Consider the following 17552-nt stretch of genomic DNA (forward strand, 5'->3'; position numbering starts at 1 on the left):
TTCTTCTGTGCCCGCTGGCTCTCTGTTAGGTTCTGCAAGTAGGGGGCGCTAGAGGGAGATGCGAAGGTGGGAGGAGGGGAGAGGAGGCTTCTTGGCTGCTTTTCTGTTTCCCTCAGCTTGGCCCCAGCGACAGCGCTGGCTCCAGCCTCCGGCTTCTTTCAGTTTCTTTCGGGTCTCTAGCAGCAGAGGTACCGGCCAAAGTGTCCCCTCTTCAAAGGTATGGATGTCCGCTCCTTGGAACCTTTCCTCAAGCTTCTGGTTTTAGCAGCCACACTGTGTTTTCTTCTCTGTCCCCTCCTCAAGCCATGGTAGCTCATCCCTGCAGTAATTATCTCTAGATATTAGTTTAGCATTTCCTTTCTGCTTTCTCAGTCTTTCAAGACTTCGGTAACCAATTCCTTGTTTTAAATCCCTCTGTTTGAAATACTAAATGAGATTTTCATTTTCTTGACTAAACTCTGAATAATACATGGTAAGAAAAAAGGAGAAAGAAAAAGTTTAAAAGCCATGGCTCCTGGGCATCGACTCTTCAGTCTTAACCTCATTCATGCAGTGTCCATCCTAGCAGCTTGGGCCCATTGGTATCTACTAAACACCACCAACCACGGATGATAGTGCAATGCCTGGCTCATTTAGTTTTTTTCCAAAAGGGGGGAAAAGAGGCATAAAAGAAAATATATACAACATAGCTCCTTTAATTTTGGAGTTTAAGGCATCTCAGTATTTGTCTTGGTATTACAGGTGTGAAATAAGATTTTAACTACTAAAAAAATTTTAAAAAAGATTTTAACTGAAAAGGAGCTAAACAGGATATAGGATCAGCCTTCTTGACACAGGTTGCCCTAGCTGCAAAATGCAATGCTGTATCGGAAAGTTTTGGTGTCTATAATCTTATACATCTCTCTCACACACATACACACACAGATTAAGTGATGAGTCATTTACACTCACGCGAGCACTGGCGAATGTTTGGTCACCAAATTGAGGACACCAAGAGAAGGCTAACTTGGTCCACTTAGGAAGAGGAAACAGAGATCTAGAGAAGTCACAAACTGGAATCCCATGGGTTTCATCTGGCTGGCAAATACTTTTATTTTACCCGCATAGTATTTTTTACAAATGTGAATTAGTTGCCAAATATCATATTTTGAGGATCTCTTGACAATTGGAAACTCAGGGAATACTGGGTCCTCATTCCCATCGAGTATGGAGTACTTAATGGGGCATACGCTGTCTAGTTTGTCATAGTCCACCAGTCCTTCATACTTGGACTTTCATTCTTTCTTTATGTTACCTACCTCTCCTGTGGGCATTTGCATTTTGAGTCTTCGTCTAGAGGAAGCAACCTAGGGTGGTAGGGGCTGCACGCTATGTGGGAGGAAGGAGAAGAAAAAGAAAAAGAGATACAGTAGATGCAGAGTGAGTTAGGAGGTATGACACAGCTGCCAAGGGAAAGGGTGTTTTGGGAATGAAGAAACATAAATGTGTTGTTTATAAGGTTGTGCTATATGACATACCCCATTCTCCATCTGTCCACAGGAATGTCAATAAAACAACCTTACTGGGGTTTGTGTGTTTGTGCGTGTGTATTACTTTCTGTGTGTGCATGTGTGTGTGTGTGTGTGTGTGTGTGGTGAGATCATTGACTATGGGCTAAGACTGACATACAGACAGGTGGGACTAGAGAAATGGCTCAGGAAAGCCCAGGTACAGGTAAGTTACATGACATTTTCTGAGTGATTTTTTTCTAAGAAATAAAGTTTCTGAAGTTTATAGTGATGGCTATCTTAGCATTTGGTAATAGAAAAGTAATTATAATTGATGAGACCCATTAACTTTAATCAGTCAAAAAATTATTGCAAAAATAACATTTGTCAACTATTGCTTGATGAAGTCACCCTCTTTTCACCAACTGTCCCATGGTTTGTTTTGTGTGTGTGTGTTTTAGATTTATTTATTTATTTTAAAGAAAGAGAGAGAGCACGAGCAGGAGGGCCAGAGGGAGAGGGAGAGAGAATCTGAAGCAGACTCCGTGCTGAGTGGGGAGCCTGATGTGGGGCTCGATCCCACAACCTTGAGATCATGACCTGAGCTGAAACCACAAGTCGAATGCTCAACCGACTGTGCCACCCAGGCACCCCAACTGTCCCATGGTTTTAAACACTTTTTAGAACCATCTGTTCCTCAGTCTCAGATTTTTAAAGATACATTAACTTATGATTAAATAAACTATATATATAACTTATCTATCTACATATAACTATAAAACTATGTAGTTATAAAACTATATGCATATCTTTCTCTGATTGACTTATTTCGCTTAGCATAATACCCTCTAGATCCATCTGCGTCATTGCAAATGGCAAGATTTCGTTTTTTTTTTTGATGGCTGCATAATATTCCATTGTATGATGTAATGTGTGGTGATTAACATAACATAATAAAATAAAATTTAAAAAACCTATATTCATAAAACAACATATAGCTATATAAAACTATCAATCTATGAATAACCTGACTTCAGTGATATATTGGGAATACACACTTTTGTACTCATGAAGCTTTGTAATTTCTCAGATTTTACATACTTATTGAAGTATTATTTAAAAGTGATTAATAATATAAAGTCATTTAGAATGATCTATAATCCATGTCCAGAGTTAAGAGTGTTAGAATTTGGGTATCTTCAGCTAACATCATAATTAATGGGGAAAAACTAAAAGCTTTATTTTTTTTTTAAGATTTTATTTATTTATTTGTCAGAGAGAGAGAGGACAAGCAGGAGGAGTGGAAGGAATAGGGAGAAGCAGGCTCCCTGCTGAGCAAGGAGCTTGATTCAGGACTCGAGCCCAGGACCACGGGATCATGACCTGAGCCTAAGGCAGATGCTTAACCGACTGAGCCACCCACGCATCCCTGAAAGCTTTCTTTTTAAGATCCAGTACAAGGCTAGGTGGCCCACTCTTGCCACTTTTATTCAACATAGTACTGGAAGTCCTAACCAGAACAAGTAGACAAGAAAATAAATAAAAGTCCTCCAAGTTAGAAAAGAAGAGGTGAAAGTTATCCACAAGTAACTTTTAGAACTAATAAAAGGATTCAGTAAATTTGCAGGAAACAAACCCAATATACAAAAACTGGCTGTGTTTCTGCACTCTAACAATGAACTACTCAAAAAGAAAATCAAGAAAGCAAGTCCATTTACAATAACATTTAAAAGAATAAAATACTTAGGAATAAATTTAAGGAAGTAAAAGATCTATACACTGAAAATTATAAAACATTGATAAAATGAGGAAAAACAAATAAATTGAAAGATATCTTGTGTTCATGGATTGGAATAATTAATATTGTTAAAATGTTACAGATTCTATAGATTACAGAATCTACAGATTTAAGCAAAATTTCAATAACATTTTTCACAGAAATAGAAAAACAAAATGCTAAAATTTATATGGAGCCAAAAAGACCCTGAGTAGCCAAAGCAGTCTTGAGGAAAAAAGAACAAAGTTGAAGATATCCCACTTCCCGATTTCAAATTATAAATTTAGTAGTCAAAACAATATGGTACTGGCAAGAAACAGATCCATAAGCCAATGAAACATAATGGAGAGCACAGAAATAAACATACATACACATAATCAGTCAACTAATCTTCAGCAGGGCACCACGAATAAGGGAGGATGGTCTCTTTAATAAATACTATTAGAAAAACTAGATATCCACATGCAAAAAACGAAATTGGACCCTTACTCTACACCATACACAGAAATCAACTCAAAATGGGTCAAAAACTTACATGTAAGTTCTGAAACTATAAAAGTCCTAGAAGAAAACATAGGGAAAAATCTCTTTGACATTGGTCTTGGTGATGATGTTTTGAATATGACACCAAAAGCAAGAAAGAATCAGTGGAACTACATCAAGGTAAGAAACTTCTTCGAAGAAAAAAAAAATTAACAAGATGAAAGGGAAACGTACAAAGGGGAGAAAATATTTGCAAATCATGTATCTGAAGAATTAAAATCCAAAATATATAAACCAGTAATTTAGTGAGTAAACTGTTTTCCTGAGTTCTATGAGCTGTTCTAGCAAATTAATTGAACCCAAGGAGGAGGTTGTGAGACAGTCAGTCAGACGCACAGATATCAACTGGACTTCTAACTGGCACCTGAAGTGGGGGGCAGTCTTGTGGAATGTAGTCTTGTGGGACTGAGCCCTTAACCTATAGAATCTGATGCTACTGCCAGGTAGATAGGGTCAGAATTGACTTGAATCATAATCAAGCTGGTGCTGGAGAATTGGTTGGTGTGGATAAAAAGCCCACACATTGAAGTTGGTGTCAGAAACATGTATCTAAAGGAAATGAAACCAGCATCTGAAAGAGATACCCACACTTTCATGTTCATTGCAGCATTATTCACCATAACCAAGATATGGAAACAGCCTAAGTGTTCATCCATGAATGAATGGATAAAGAAATCATGGTGTATCTATAAAATGGAATATTAGCCAGTTTTACAAAAGGAGGAAATCCTGCCATTTTTGACAACATGGATGGGATTTACCTCACCTCTACTTGTGAGGGGATTGAGGAGGGATCAAAGGTATCACACCTTCCTGCCTACAGGAAGGGCTGGGAAACAAGAAACAAGTCAAACAAATCAGGACCCTAAACTGGTTTTTGTTCAGACTTTTCTTCTCACATAACTTGAATGAGGGTACATGTAGCCCAGGAAGCTCTCCAGGGTAGGACGTACCTGAGAATGGGAACAGTTCCACAGAGATAGAGTGGCGAAATCTTGTGTGACAAACTAGATTTGAACCTTGGGTCAAGCCTCCCTGAAGCCAATTCTATCTCTGAATTGTTTAGTTAGATTGTCTGTCATCCCCTATCCTGCTCAAGACAGATTGCTTTAATTTTTCATTTCTATATTTGTAACATAGTATGCACATGGGTGTACTGTGTTTGTGTGGGTATGTGTAACAAAACTGCTGTTATGCCAACTATGAAGTTTATGTTCTGCTTTCTCTTTCAAGTAATACTATATCATCAACAATTTCTGGTACCATTAAATAAGTTTCAAAAACATGATCCTGAGGGTGTATAATACTGAACACAGTGGGTGTGCCATCTTTTATTGAAACAGTTCCTACTGTTGAATAGTTAGATGGACTCATAAGCTTTCAAATATTTGTGTCAGTTTCTTCAATCTCTATGATTTTATATAATTTGCTTGTTCAAAAATGGCCTTCATCTTGTTTCTGTCTGCTTTAATGAGCCCTATGCTTTTTTATAGGCGTAAGAGAAATCTATCATGTTCTATCCATCAAATAATCCTCCCTTGTTTGCTTAAAATTGTCTTCAAGTGTCACTTTATTCAAGAAACCTAACCTTAAAAACAGGGCTCAAAACCACGCATTATACTATCACTGACAAATGATCCATCTTTGCCAAGTCATCCAAAGGGAATGATTTCTTGTTTAAAAGGGAGAAAAGTATACGTATCTGGCAAAATCATTCTTCGTGTTTCCTCACAGTGCTAGTACGTAGTAGGTGTTCCATCAATATAAGACAACAGCAAGTGTGTGATTACTTATTATAACTTCCAGGTTGATGACTTCCTCCTAAACTCTCACCATTAGCTCATTCCTCAAGATGCTTTATTAATTCCAGAGGCACTTTATTGAAAGTAACAAAGAACCATGGCATCAATTCATTTTCCTTACAGAGCAGATGTAGAAGACTCCAGAAACCAACTCAGAGCACTGGAATGTTGCAAATTGGTGCTGTTTCCTTTGCAACCAGAGGTTTGAACTGAAAGATTTGCAGCATTGAAAGGGGTGGCTTTCTTTATTTTGGCAGGCAGCTCCACAGCATTTGGTAGAGACAAAGGTGGTCATCTGTACTGCATTTTCTTGCTTTTTACCTTAGAAGTTAAGCTCCAGAGGGAAGGAGCTGATGCCCTTGGTCTCTATGAAACCCCTTTCCTCTCTTTATCAGGGTTTTAATTTTAATGTAGATTGCTACATGACATCTTAATATTTGAATCATTCATTTCTTTCTAAGTGTGTCTAGTTTCTCATCTGTAAAATGAATATAAAATACTTCATAGAATGTGGGGGCACCTGGCTGGCCCACTTGGAGGAAGGTGTGACTCTTAACCTTGGGGTGTGAGTTAGAGACCCATGCTGGATGTAAAGATTACTTAAAATAAGTAAATAATTTAAAAAATAAAATAAAATACTTCATAGAATGTGAAAAATCAAAGGACACAACACATGTGTAAATGCTTAGAACTGATGAAACCTTAAAACTGTGTAAGTTAACTAAGAGAATGGAAGTCTATAATGGTTCTGAAAGGTTTTAAAATATTTTATTTATTTTTGACAGAGAGAGAGCACAAGCATGGGAAGCAGCAGGCAGAGGGAGAGGAAGAAGCAAGCTTCCCGCTGAGCAGGGAGCCTGATGTGGTGCTCGATCCCAGGACCCTGGGATCACGACCTGAGCCGAAGGCAGACGCTTAACCCTCTGAGCCACCCAGGCGCCCTCTGAAAGGTTTCTAAAATTTGTACTTTATTAAGACAAAATGATCTAGAATGAAAAAAATCATAAAATGGAATGAATACTGTTTACACTTTATTAAATAATTAACTTAAGATTAATTATACATGCAATAAACTACGAATATTCTTCTATATAAATGTCATCCCTCTTTACTATTACTCTTAATTCAGATGTAAACTAAATGAAATCTCTCTATGAACCACATCACATTCTTGATTTATCCAAAAGGTGAAATAATCCTCTCCCTTTAGCCTATTTTTGTTGTTGCATTATTATAACATTTTCTTACTTGTATTAGTGCCTTAAAAAAACAATATAAAGGGGGCACCTGGGTGGCTCAGTTGTTAAGCGTCTGCCTTCGGCTCAGGTCATGATCTCAGGGTCCTGGGATCAAGCCCCGCCTCGGGCTCCCTGCTCGGCGGGAAGCCTGCTTCTCCCTCTCCCACTCCCCCTGCTTGTGTTCCCTCTCTCGCTGTGCCTCTCCCTGTCAAATAAAAAAAACAAAAAACAAAACAAACAAAAAAACAATATAGAGACTTCTCAAAGTCTTCTTTGTCCGCAATTGCTCAACCTCCCTCACCTGTATTTCTAAGGAGGTTTACTTTTCTTGGGTAGGAAACTGCCTACAGCTAGTTTCGGCACTTTCTTGCTCCTTGTTCTAGCTCTGTTTATGTTCTACTAAGAGGTAAGCTATATGAAGACAGGGCCCTTACTAGTTTGTTTCTTGTGGGATTCTAATACTTAGAACAGTGTCTGGCACCTGGTAGGCCCTCAGTGATTGTAATAGTCGAAATCACATCAATGGGTATATTAGCTTTTAGTTTTAGTTTTCTATTGCTGTTATAATCAATTACCACAAACTTCTAGATTCAGTCTGTATTTTTTGGCTTCTGGCTCCTTCCTCCATTCTCAGCCATCAGTGGCAGTTTGGGTCTATCTCAGGCTTCAAATCTCTCTCTCTCTCTTCTTGGTCATTATCTCTCTCTCTGACCTACACTTCGGTCTTCCTCTTCTGCTGTTAAGAGCCTATGTAATTACATTGGGCCCATCCAGATAATTCAGGACACTCTTCTTACCTTAAGGTCAGCTATTTGGTCACCTTGATTCCATCTACAACTTTAATTTCCTTTTGTCATATAACATATTCATAGGTTCTGAGAATTAAGATGTGGATATCTTTGGGGACCATTATTCTTCCTACCACACTGGATTACAGTCTTGTTACTATTATCCCATTTAACATTTATAACTAACTTTAAATGGAAATTTTTATTGTTTTTATTAGATAGATGATAAAATAGAGGTCCCAGAAGTTAAATAATTTGTCCAAGATTATAAAGCTAGTAGAGATCAGGATTCCAAAATAGTTTGTTTGGGTCAATAGTATACATATGAACTACTACCTAGCCATACGGTATTCATATTACTATGATGGGAATGATTCTCCTTAGAGTTGTCCAGTGCACAGTGTGCATAATTGTACATGGAAGTTCTGACTTCTAATATATATTGCCTCTGACTTTCCCAGTGTTGTAGTGATGGAAATGATGATATTCCTCTTTATCTTCTGGAGGAAATGAGGATCTACAGGCTGAGACTCACCTGAGAAGCCCTTCCCATTTCCTAAAAACCATTAAGCTCTACAACGAACATTCCTTTTAGCCATACTAACTTTACATTTTACTGTTTTACCAAATCATAGTAGCTATTATTTAGGCTACACTTGCTGATAATTTAGCATAGTATTCTCAATTAATGGTTCAGCCATAACTTGGGTACATTCATTCTGTGGTTCCTACCTAATTGACCTCTAAAGCAGCTCTAACGCTAGTAGCGATCTCTAGCTTATTTTAAACATGGCTTTTTTTCCAAGGTAAAATAAGCAGTGATTAAGTGGGTAGATGTAAAATTCTAATACCAGTAGTTTTAGAGTCCTGTAGCACACTTACAAACAGTTTCTTCTATAAAGTCTGCCAGATTAGGTAGGTAGTAACTGGGTACCGTGGAGAAATCCCATTCCCATTCACTGTCCCTATTACCCCCTTCTTTCTTCCTACTAGAGTTATGTTTAGGAATTCTTCCCCAAATTCCCTGTTGCCAAAATTGGGCATTGAGGAGGAACTGAATAACATTTCAGAAACAAAGGAGTAGTGACTAGCAACAGTCAGCCAGAGAACAGGAATATTCCAGAGCACAATATAGATGCATGCCTCAAAGAAGTTAGTTCAGTTCTATACTCCAACAATGAGGGAATCAAGGCCACTTTTCTTTCCTTGTACCCAAGACCCCATTGGACCAGCTCTTCTGATTTTACTGTGCTGCAGGTGAGAGGAATCAGTGGGCCCAGCAATGCAAGAGTGAGAGAAAGAGGCATGGGGATAGAGAAACTCACCCCCTCCTATTGTGGATGGTGAACAACAACCATTTGCTGAAACAGTGATCTGCAAGTTGGGGGTGCTTGTCCTTCAGCTAATATGGAAGGTGGTCCCATGGGATGTGGGAAGAAAGCATAAGAATGTCTAATTGTATATATTTTTTAAAAGTCATATCTTAAAAATATTTCTGGGGGCTCCTGGGTGGCTTAGTTGGTTAAGTGTCTGCCTCCGGCTCAGGTCATGATCTTGGGGTCCTGGGATCTAGCCCCAGGTCGGGCTCCTGGTTCAGCAGAGAGTCTGCTTCTCCCTCTCCTTCTACTTCTCCCTGCTTGTTCTCTCTCTCTCTCAAATAAATAAATAAAATCTTTTAAAAATTTTCTGATTTTTTGTGCATATACATATATAAGGGGTACATTATTATAGAAGTGAAAAATCAAGAAAAATTTGGAAATTATTATGCTCAAGCTCTGTTCTCAATTCCTCTTAACCGGTTTCCAATACATATTTCAATGAAACAGTATTTCATACTATGTTTCTTTGAGTCCTAGGAGCACTGGGATCACCCCAAGAGCAGAGCAGATGGGTCTGATTTATCCTTGTTTTAATTAGACAGCTTCTCTTTTATTTCTTTTTTTATATGTGTGTTTGAAAGACTTTATTATTAAAAATTTTTTTATTTGAGTATAGTTGACCTCTTTTATTTCTTTTGTATATTGTGGTTCTACATAAGATTTATTTTAATGGATGAGTGTGGCAATGATTAGAAAATAAGTTTATTTAGAACATCAGACAGGATAGTGTGCTAAATTATCGGCAAGTATAGCCTAAATATAAATGTCTTTATATTACCTGTGATACAATGACAGAATGCATCCATTAAAAAGAATGAAGTAGAGGTTTGCTTCTGCCTAGGATGTAGATAGCTGGAATGAATACCGCTTCCACCTTCACAGGGAGAAAAAGCCAGATAAACTACAAAATCGCTTTTCTTGAAGCCATCAGAAAACCGAGGTTGCAGACCAATCAGGCAATCTGAAATCTAAAAAGTGAGACATCTCCTCAATCACCCCAGGAAAGGCAGAATGTCAGGATTGGCTTACCTGTGGCTGTCAAAGCATGGGAAAAAGACGCAAGTGGGTAAGAAGAAATCAGCTAATATTTTGATGAATTTCTAAAGGTTGAGTGTGGGTGAGCCCCAGACACATGGGAAGTTCACATTCATTGGCAGACTCTTTTCCTTGAACTTTTTCTGGATGCTCATGAGAAGGATTGGGAGAAGGGTATGGTACCAGAGAAAGCCTCTCTTGGTACTGCAGATTTGGTGGAGGGCCTCGGTCATCACTGTAGGAAAAAAGCATGAAGCCTTTCATCTCTTTTTTGTCAAAGGGAGCAAAAGGTTTAAGCGTGGGGATAGGGCAGTAAACCTTTATATCTGACCTACTTTAGTCTAGTCCGTGGCTGGATCACCATCATAGAATTTTAGTTGTAATATTATGCCTTTATTTTTAAAAAATACCCATAAAAATCTTTGGGAAAAATTAATAAAAAATAAACTCTATGCTTGTAACAAAAATTGTCCTGAAGAGCATCACTAAGCCTTTATAATTTACTTTTAAAAAACTTAATGGCAATTCCAATAAGAAAGAACTCTAACAGAATAATAAATACATGAGATTTTCAAGGAGTTTTAGAAAAGAATATTAATAAGGGAGAATTTATCCTAAGGGATTTAAAAATATACAGTTATAGGAATTAATGTAAGTTAGTGTTGACACAAAAGTAGGCATCAAAGTTAGGGATTCCAGGAGTAAACCTAAGTATATATAGGAATTTACTATTTGATGACATTGACGTTCAAATCAGTCAGAAAGGCTGGAATGGCAAGTTAGAGAATAGACATGACAGTTGAAATAAACCTATATTATATATATAAAATATAGGCTTATAATATATATATAGGCTTATGCCATATTTATTATATATAATATATAGGCTTTTATTTTACATGGTGTTCAGGCCCATGGCCCAATTAGTGTGATTATTTTGGTCTTATTCCTGGCTCAATTCTTCTGAAAGTGCTAGAATGGCCAAAGGAAGGCCAAATAGCAAAAGTCCTATTCTGATAGTTTACTTGATTTCCACTAGACTATTAATTCTATAGATTGTGGACTGTAAAACATAAGCTCCATAAAGACAGGGAGAAGGTCAGTCTTGGTAATCATTGTACCTCTAACCTAATAGGAACACAATACTGTTGAATACTGAATAAATGCATAGAAATGGCTGTCTTTTCTCCACTAAATAGTAGGCCTTACCCCATTTCTTTGTGCTTCTTAAATTGTCTTATGTTACTTGGTTTCATTATCATTAGCAGAGTTCTTATTAAGTGACTTTGTTTGTATTTCACCCTACTGGTCCTTTTAGTCAGTTCCCTAAAGCCAGACAATGGACCAGTGTTGATCTATGATAAACTTTTCATTGGTCCGTGACAAAAAGAGGCGAAAATTATTCTTTGTTTATTTATTCATGTTGGTAAAATGTTGCCAGATGTCCCTTTTGAGGGGGAAGGATTGCTGTTGTTTTGCTTGAAATTATGTCCTTTATATTTTTTGGTATCAAAATCATGGTAATAATAAATGGTAGTTATATTTTAATGCCCTTACTTAAATATTTGGTTAAATGTTGAGTGTTATATGTAAATCCCAACTGAAAAGAGAATTGTCCTTGAAATGTACCTGCCAACATAATGGTTAGAAGCTTGGAGTCTTAAGCCAGAAAGACTTTGTTTCTTGTCCTGACTGCCATTTACTAGTTAAGTGATATTGTTTCTCAAACTCCTCAATTTTTGTTTTAAAATGAGTATGACAATAATATTATGCTGAGTGAAATAAGTCAATCAGAGAAAGACATGTATCATATGATCTCACTGATATGAGGAATTCTTAATCTCAGGAAACAAACTGAGGGTTACTGGAGTGGTGGGGGGTGGGAGGGATGGGCTGGCTGGGTGATAGACATTGGGGAGGGTATGTGCTATGGTGAGTGCTGTTAATTGTGTAAGACTATTGAATCACAGACCTGTATCTCTGAAACAAATAATATATTATATGTTAAAAAAAAGAAGATAGTAGGAAAGGAAAAATGAAGCAGGGAAAATCGGAGGGGGAGACGAACCATGAGAGACTATGGACTCTGAGAAACAAGCTGAGAGTTCTAGAGGGGAGGGGAGTGGGGGGATGGGTTAGCCTGGTGATGGGTATTAAAGAGGGCATGTACTGCATGGAGCACTGGGTGTTATACACAAACAATGAATCATGGAACACTACATCAAAAACTAATGATGTAATGTATGGTGATTAAAATAACATAATAAAAAAAAAGATAATATTTAGAACAGTACTTTAGTTCAAAAGCAGGAAGCAGTGTTGTTTACTTCTTGAAACATTCTTGTTAACATAATAAGCAGCTGTAAAGGCATGGGCCATGTGTCTCTGTTCAGAATTATATATCTCAGCACTTCCTAAGTTGCTAAACATATATGTGTTTGTTACCTCTTTTAACTCTGTCAATTTTTGCTTTATATATCTTGAAGCTATGTTATTAGATATACACAAATTTAAGGTTGTTATGATTTCATATTCAGTTGACCACTTAATCATTATGAAATATCGCCCTTTTTCTTTAGTAATATATCTTGCCTTAAAGTCAACTGTGTTATATAATAACACAGCTACCCCAGCTTTCTTTGTGCTGGATTTCACACGGCATATCTTTTTCCATCCTTTTACCTACAAAGTTTCTGTATCCTTAGAATAAAAGTGTGCCTTCTGTTAATAGCATATGATTGATCCTTATGCTTTTTATACAGTCTGTCTAGATTGTTTAGTTCATTGTCTAGTTCATGTGATTATTAATAGAGTGGAGTATAAGTTTCTACTTTACTGTTTGTTTTGTTTGTCCCACCTCTTCTTCATTCCTTCATTCCTCCTTTCTTCCCTACTTTTGCATTAATAAAATTTTATATTATTCCATTTTTATTTCTTTATTGGTTGTTTAGTTACAGACTTTCAAAATTTTCTCAGTAGTTATCCAAAATATTAAAATATACATTCTCGACTTATTACAATCTATATTAAATGAGTAACTTTATCACTTCCTGAAAAATGTAACATCATTTCCATACTCTGACTCCATTTACTCCCTTGTTGCCCATTGTGTTTTCTCATATTTTACTTCTGTCTCATGTTAGGCCCTGTACACAACATTATTATTACTTTTATTTTAAATGGTCATTATATATATACACACACAGTTTTTTGAAAGAAATATTCACATACTCTTGCCAGGGTTCTGTATTCCTGTATGCAGTTTCTTGCTTCCAAGTGGAATCATTTTCCTCCAGCCTGAAAAACTTCCTTTAGTATTGCATTTAATGAAGGTTTGCTAGCAATACATTATCTCAGCTTTTTTTTAACCTAAAAACATCTCTATTCCACCTTCATTTTTTGGAGGATATTTTCACTGGGTATAAAATTCTAGGTTGGTAGCTCCCCCCCCCCACCCCCCAGCAGATTCAGGATATCATTTCATTTTCTTTGAATTCCCTGGTTTCTACTGAAAAGTTAGCTGTCGGTCTAATGGTTGTTCCTATAAATGTTGTGTGTTTTTTTTCCTCTGGCTGTTTTAAAATTTTTCTCTCTCCTATTGGTTTTCAGCAGTTTGACCAAACTAGGTATAGTTTGATATACCTAGGTCTGTTTTTTTGTTTTGTTTTGCTTTTTTGTTTGTTTGTTTGTTTTGTTTTGTCTTTTGTATTTATCCTGCTTAGGATTTAATAAAACTCTTGAATTTGTGTTGCTGTTTTCACCAACTTTGAAAAATGTTTAAACATTATCTTTTCAAATATTGCTTCTGCTCCATTTTCTCCTTCTCCATTTTTGTGTCTTTCTGGGATTCCAATTACAGGTAAATTTGACATTTTTACTAGATATCACATTTCTTTTATACTCACCTCTATTCTTTCTAATCTTTTTTTCTTTTTGTGTTTCAGTTTGGATATTTTCTATTGATCTATCCGTTAATGCAGTTATGCTATCTTCTGCAGGTCAGTCTGCTATTAGTCAAGAACTTCTTATTTTCAGATGTTATATTTTGTAGTTCTAGAGTGTCAACCTGATTCATTGGAATAAGTCTAATTTTCTGATGAAATTCTTCATCTTTTCATCAATTTTGCCCTTTTCCCTTTAATTTCTCTGATATATTAGAACTGGTTATTTCAAAGCCTTTGTTTGCTATCCCCAAAATCTGTATCATTTAAAGATCTCCTACTGTTATGTTTTTTTCCCTTGATTATCAGCCACATTTACCAGGCTCTGCATAACCTAGTAATTTTTCATTATATGACAAGCATTTTGTGTATGGATCTTTAGAAGGGCAGGATGACATCTTCTAACAGTGAACTTTTCACATTAGAAAGATAATGTTAGGCATTGATTGTTTCATTCCAACCTGCATTATGCTGAGTTAGGACTGGGCTGCAGGTATATATGACTCAGTTTAAACCAATTCACCTCTGTTTCTCAAGCATGTTCTTCCACGTCTTTTTATTAAAAGTCAACAGGCCTCTATCACCTTAGTCTTGAAAGGCAGTAGGAAATTCAGTTTTCTCTTTAGAGGTTTGGGACTTTTCTTTTTGACCTCCTGCTTCCCACTGCTTCCAACTTTGGCAAACATACTGAGGAGTCCAGCCATGTGTTTTGAGGCAGGCCCCATCCTCAAGTGGGACTTTGTCTCATAAATACTATGGTAGTACAGGAGACTTTAGTTTGCTTTATAAAATCTTCCCAGTCTCAGAATTCAGCAAATGTACTGTTGGAAAAACTAACCAAGTGTTAGGATGTCTGAAGTTTCCAATTGTCCCGCCAACCCCACCTGACCACTACAAGTTTTGCTGATTTCGTATTCTCCCAGTGAAGTCCCTCTGTGCAGGCCAAGCCCAGTCATCAGTCCATGTCTACACAGGCAAATCCTCCATAAAAAATAGGCAGTGACAGGCTGCTCAACTTAGAAGGGCTTTCCCTTCTATGGATTGTTTAATTCTCCTTGATTCCTCAACTTTCCAAGGTCTTAAAAAAAAAGATATATATATATATATACATATATATAGCAACATAATTGGTTTTAAAAGTTATTGTAGTAGAAATAGTGGTCCTTGTCACCTACTATTTTCCTACGTGGAATTAGAAGACTTAATAAATATATTTGAATGAATGAATGGATTTCTCAAAAGGCTGTTAGGAGAATGCAATGCTATAACACATGTAAAATCATGCAGCAAACTAACATTTATTGATAAATTCATGTTAGTATTATTATAATTGGCTCATGGTCTTCAGCTTTCCAGCCTATTATCCTAATTTTCATCTTCAGTACATTTTTCTCCTTAGGTCTATAAGAACATCCAACTCTGCTTATATCTCATGTTTTTATGGGTCAGAGTAAGTTTGTATCCTTGCTTAACCTTTGCATAATTTGCAAATGTCTTGCTTCTTTAAGTGTTCTTTTTTCTTTTCTCTTTGCACTTATGCCACAGATCATATCTGCCATGATGTGGTCTCCACATGAGATGGTGAGTCATATGTCTCAGTGATTATGGCAATGTTTTCTGCCTGGCAATCTTCAGCAAAGTTGGTAAATGAAAGGATCTGGTGTGCATCTCTATTCATTTTTTAGAAGTAAACATACTTTAGAAATATTGAAGTTGCTGTAGCATTAGATACAGTTTGAGAGAAGAGAAGTAGGGTCAAGTTCTTGACTTGTGAGACATGGTGGAACTTAGAATTCAAGGACAATAGAATCTAGTGTCAGTATTAACACAGGATTAAAACATTCTTGGTGTATTACATATGTTAATTACCTTTAATTACCTTTTGATTCTGTGACTAATTTGCCATAGCTATAGAAAGTTTTTGATTAGCCTGATATCTTTCATGAGCCTGTCCCCGTCAACCATTAAAATCAAAGAAAGGAATAAACAAACAAAAGCCAGGAGACTGATGACTATATCACTCCTGCTGTCAGGTGGCCTTGTGGCTACATTTTCAAGCAGGTTTCAGTAACATACAGAAGTTGCAGGCAGCTTTACACGGGAATTAATGATCTAAGAAAATTCTTTCAAATTATTTAGTGCTATGTTAGGCTTCTTACCCCTTTAGTTGTCAGCAAGGTAGAACAATAACAAGAAGGAAATGAGCTAAGGTTTGCTTTCTGTCATCTTTAACATGAGATATAATATGAAAATCTCAGTGCACTTTAATTTTCTTCTACATAAAAGTGGCTTAATAGGGCCTTCCTACTCTGTAACATGTCATTATCATTTATGAGCATTTCTCTGGTGCACTGTACTTTCAATGCACTTTATAATAACTAATTAACTATTCAACACAACACCCCCATGAAATAGGTCAGTGGAATTGCCTCCACTCTATAGACATGCAAACTGAGACACTAAGAGACTCAGGGACATGCCTGAAGGTATACAGCAAGCCAGAACAGAGAAGCAAGTCACAACTCATGGGTTCTCCATGCTCACTCCCTTCATGACACTAAATATTTTCCATACATTTTAAGATCCTGAAACAAAAGGAATTTCTTACTAATGCAATGCCAGAGCAATGCCAGAACGTTGAGAGGTGGTGGCATCGTATTTGTTCTTGGATCTTAAATCTGATGCACTTTCAGGCCAATGCAATCTGGAGTTTTTCATTAAAATGTGATTTTGAGGGACACCTGGGTGGCTTAGTTGGTTAAGCGTCGGCCTTCAGCTCAGGTCGTGATCCCAGGGTCCTGGGATCCAGTCCCGCATTGGGCTCCTTGCTCAGCAGGGAGTCTGCTTCTCCCTCTGCCACTCCCCCTGCTTGTGCTTGCTCTCTCTCACTCTCTCTCTCTGACAAATAAATAAAATCTAAAAAAAATATATGATTTTGAGAGAGTTCATTGATTTTTTTAAATGTGCATTGAGCTTCTTCTGAATTTTACCATTATCATCAGTAGGTCACAGTAGCCCAACCAGGAAGGAGACTAGGGAGCCCTCACAATTTCAAGTTCAGTGAAGAGAGAAGAACCTGTCTAGCTCAAACGCCAATTTTGATTTGCCCAACCAAGCAAAAGCCTGTTATTATCTTGGCCAGCCTTTCAAGCAAAAGCCAGAAACCCATTCACTCGTTAACAAATGTGCCAAGCCCAGTGCTGGGTCCTAGAGAAACAATTCTTAAGTAAAGGATGGTTAAGAACAAATAAAATAATGTTAAAAGTGTTTTAAACAATTCATGTTGTGTAAGCACATCAGCTACTTGGCCTGCAATCAGTGGTTTCCTTGCTGGTTGCGTGTGCCATGCCGGTTCTGGCCTCCATGCGGCGAAGAATCCTGTGATTAACTGGCTACAGGAAAGGCAACAACAGCGACCAACCTAATTTTAAACCCTCTAAATGGCAGCTTGACACTGAAGCACAGCAAATACAACTGATCAGAGGGCTTTTCATTAACCACTCTTGATGGGAGGAAATGGTAACTCTTAAGAAAGACTAGAAACTCCTTTGGCCTAAAGCAG

The sequence above is a fragment of the Neomonachus schauinslandi genome, chromosome 2, assembly GCF_002201575.2.
Source record: "Neomonachus schauinslandi chromosome 2, ASM220157v2, whole genome shotgun sequence".
In the NCBI taxonomy this organism is placed as follows: domain Eukaryota; kingdom Metazoa; phylum Chordata; class Mammalia; order Carnivora; family Phocidae; genus Neomonachus; species Neomonachus schauinslandi.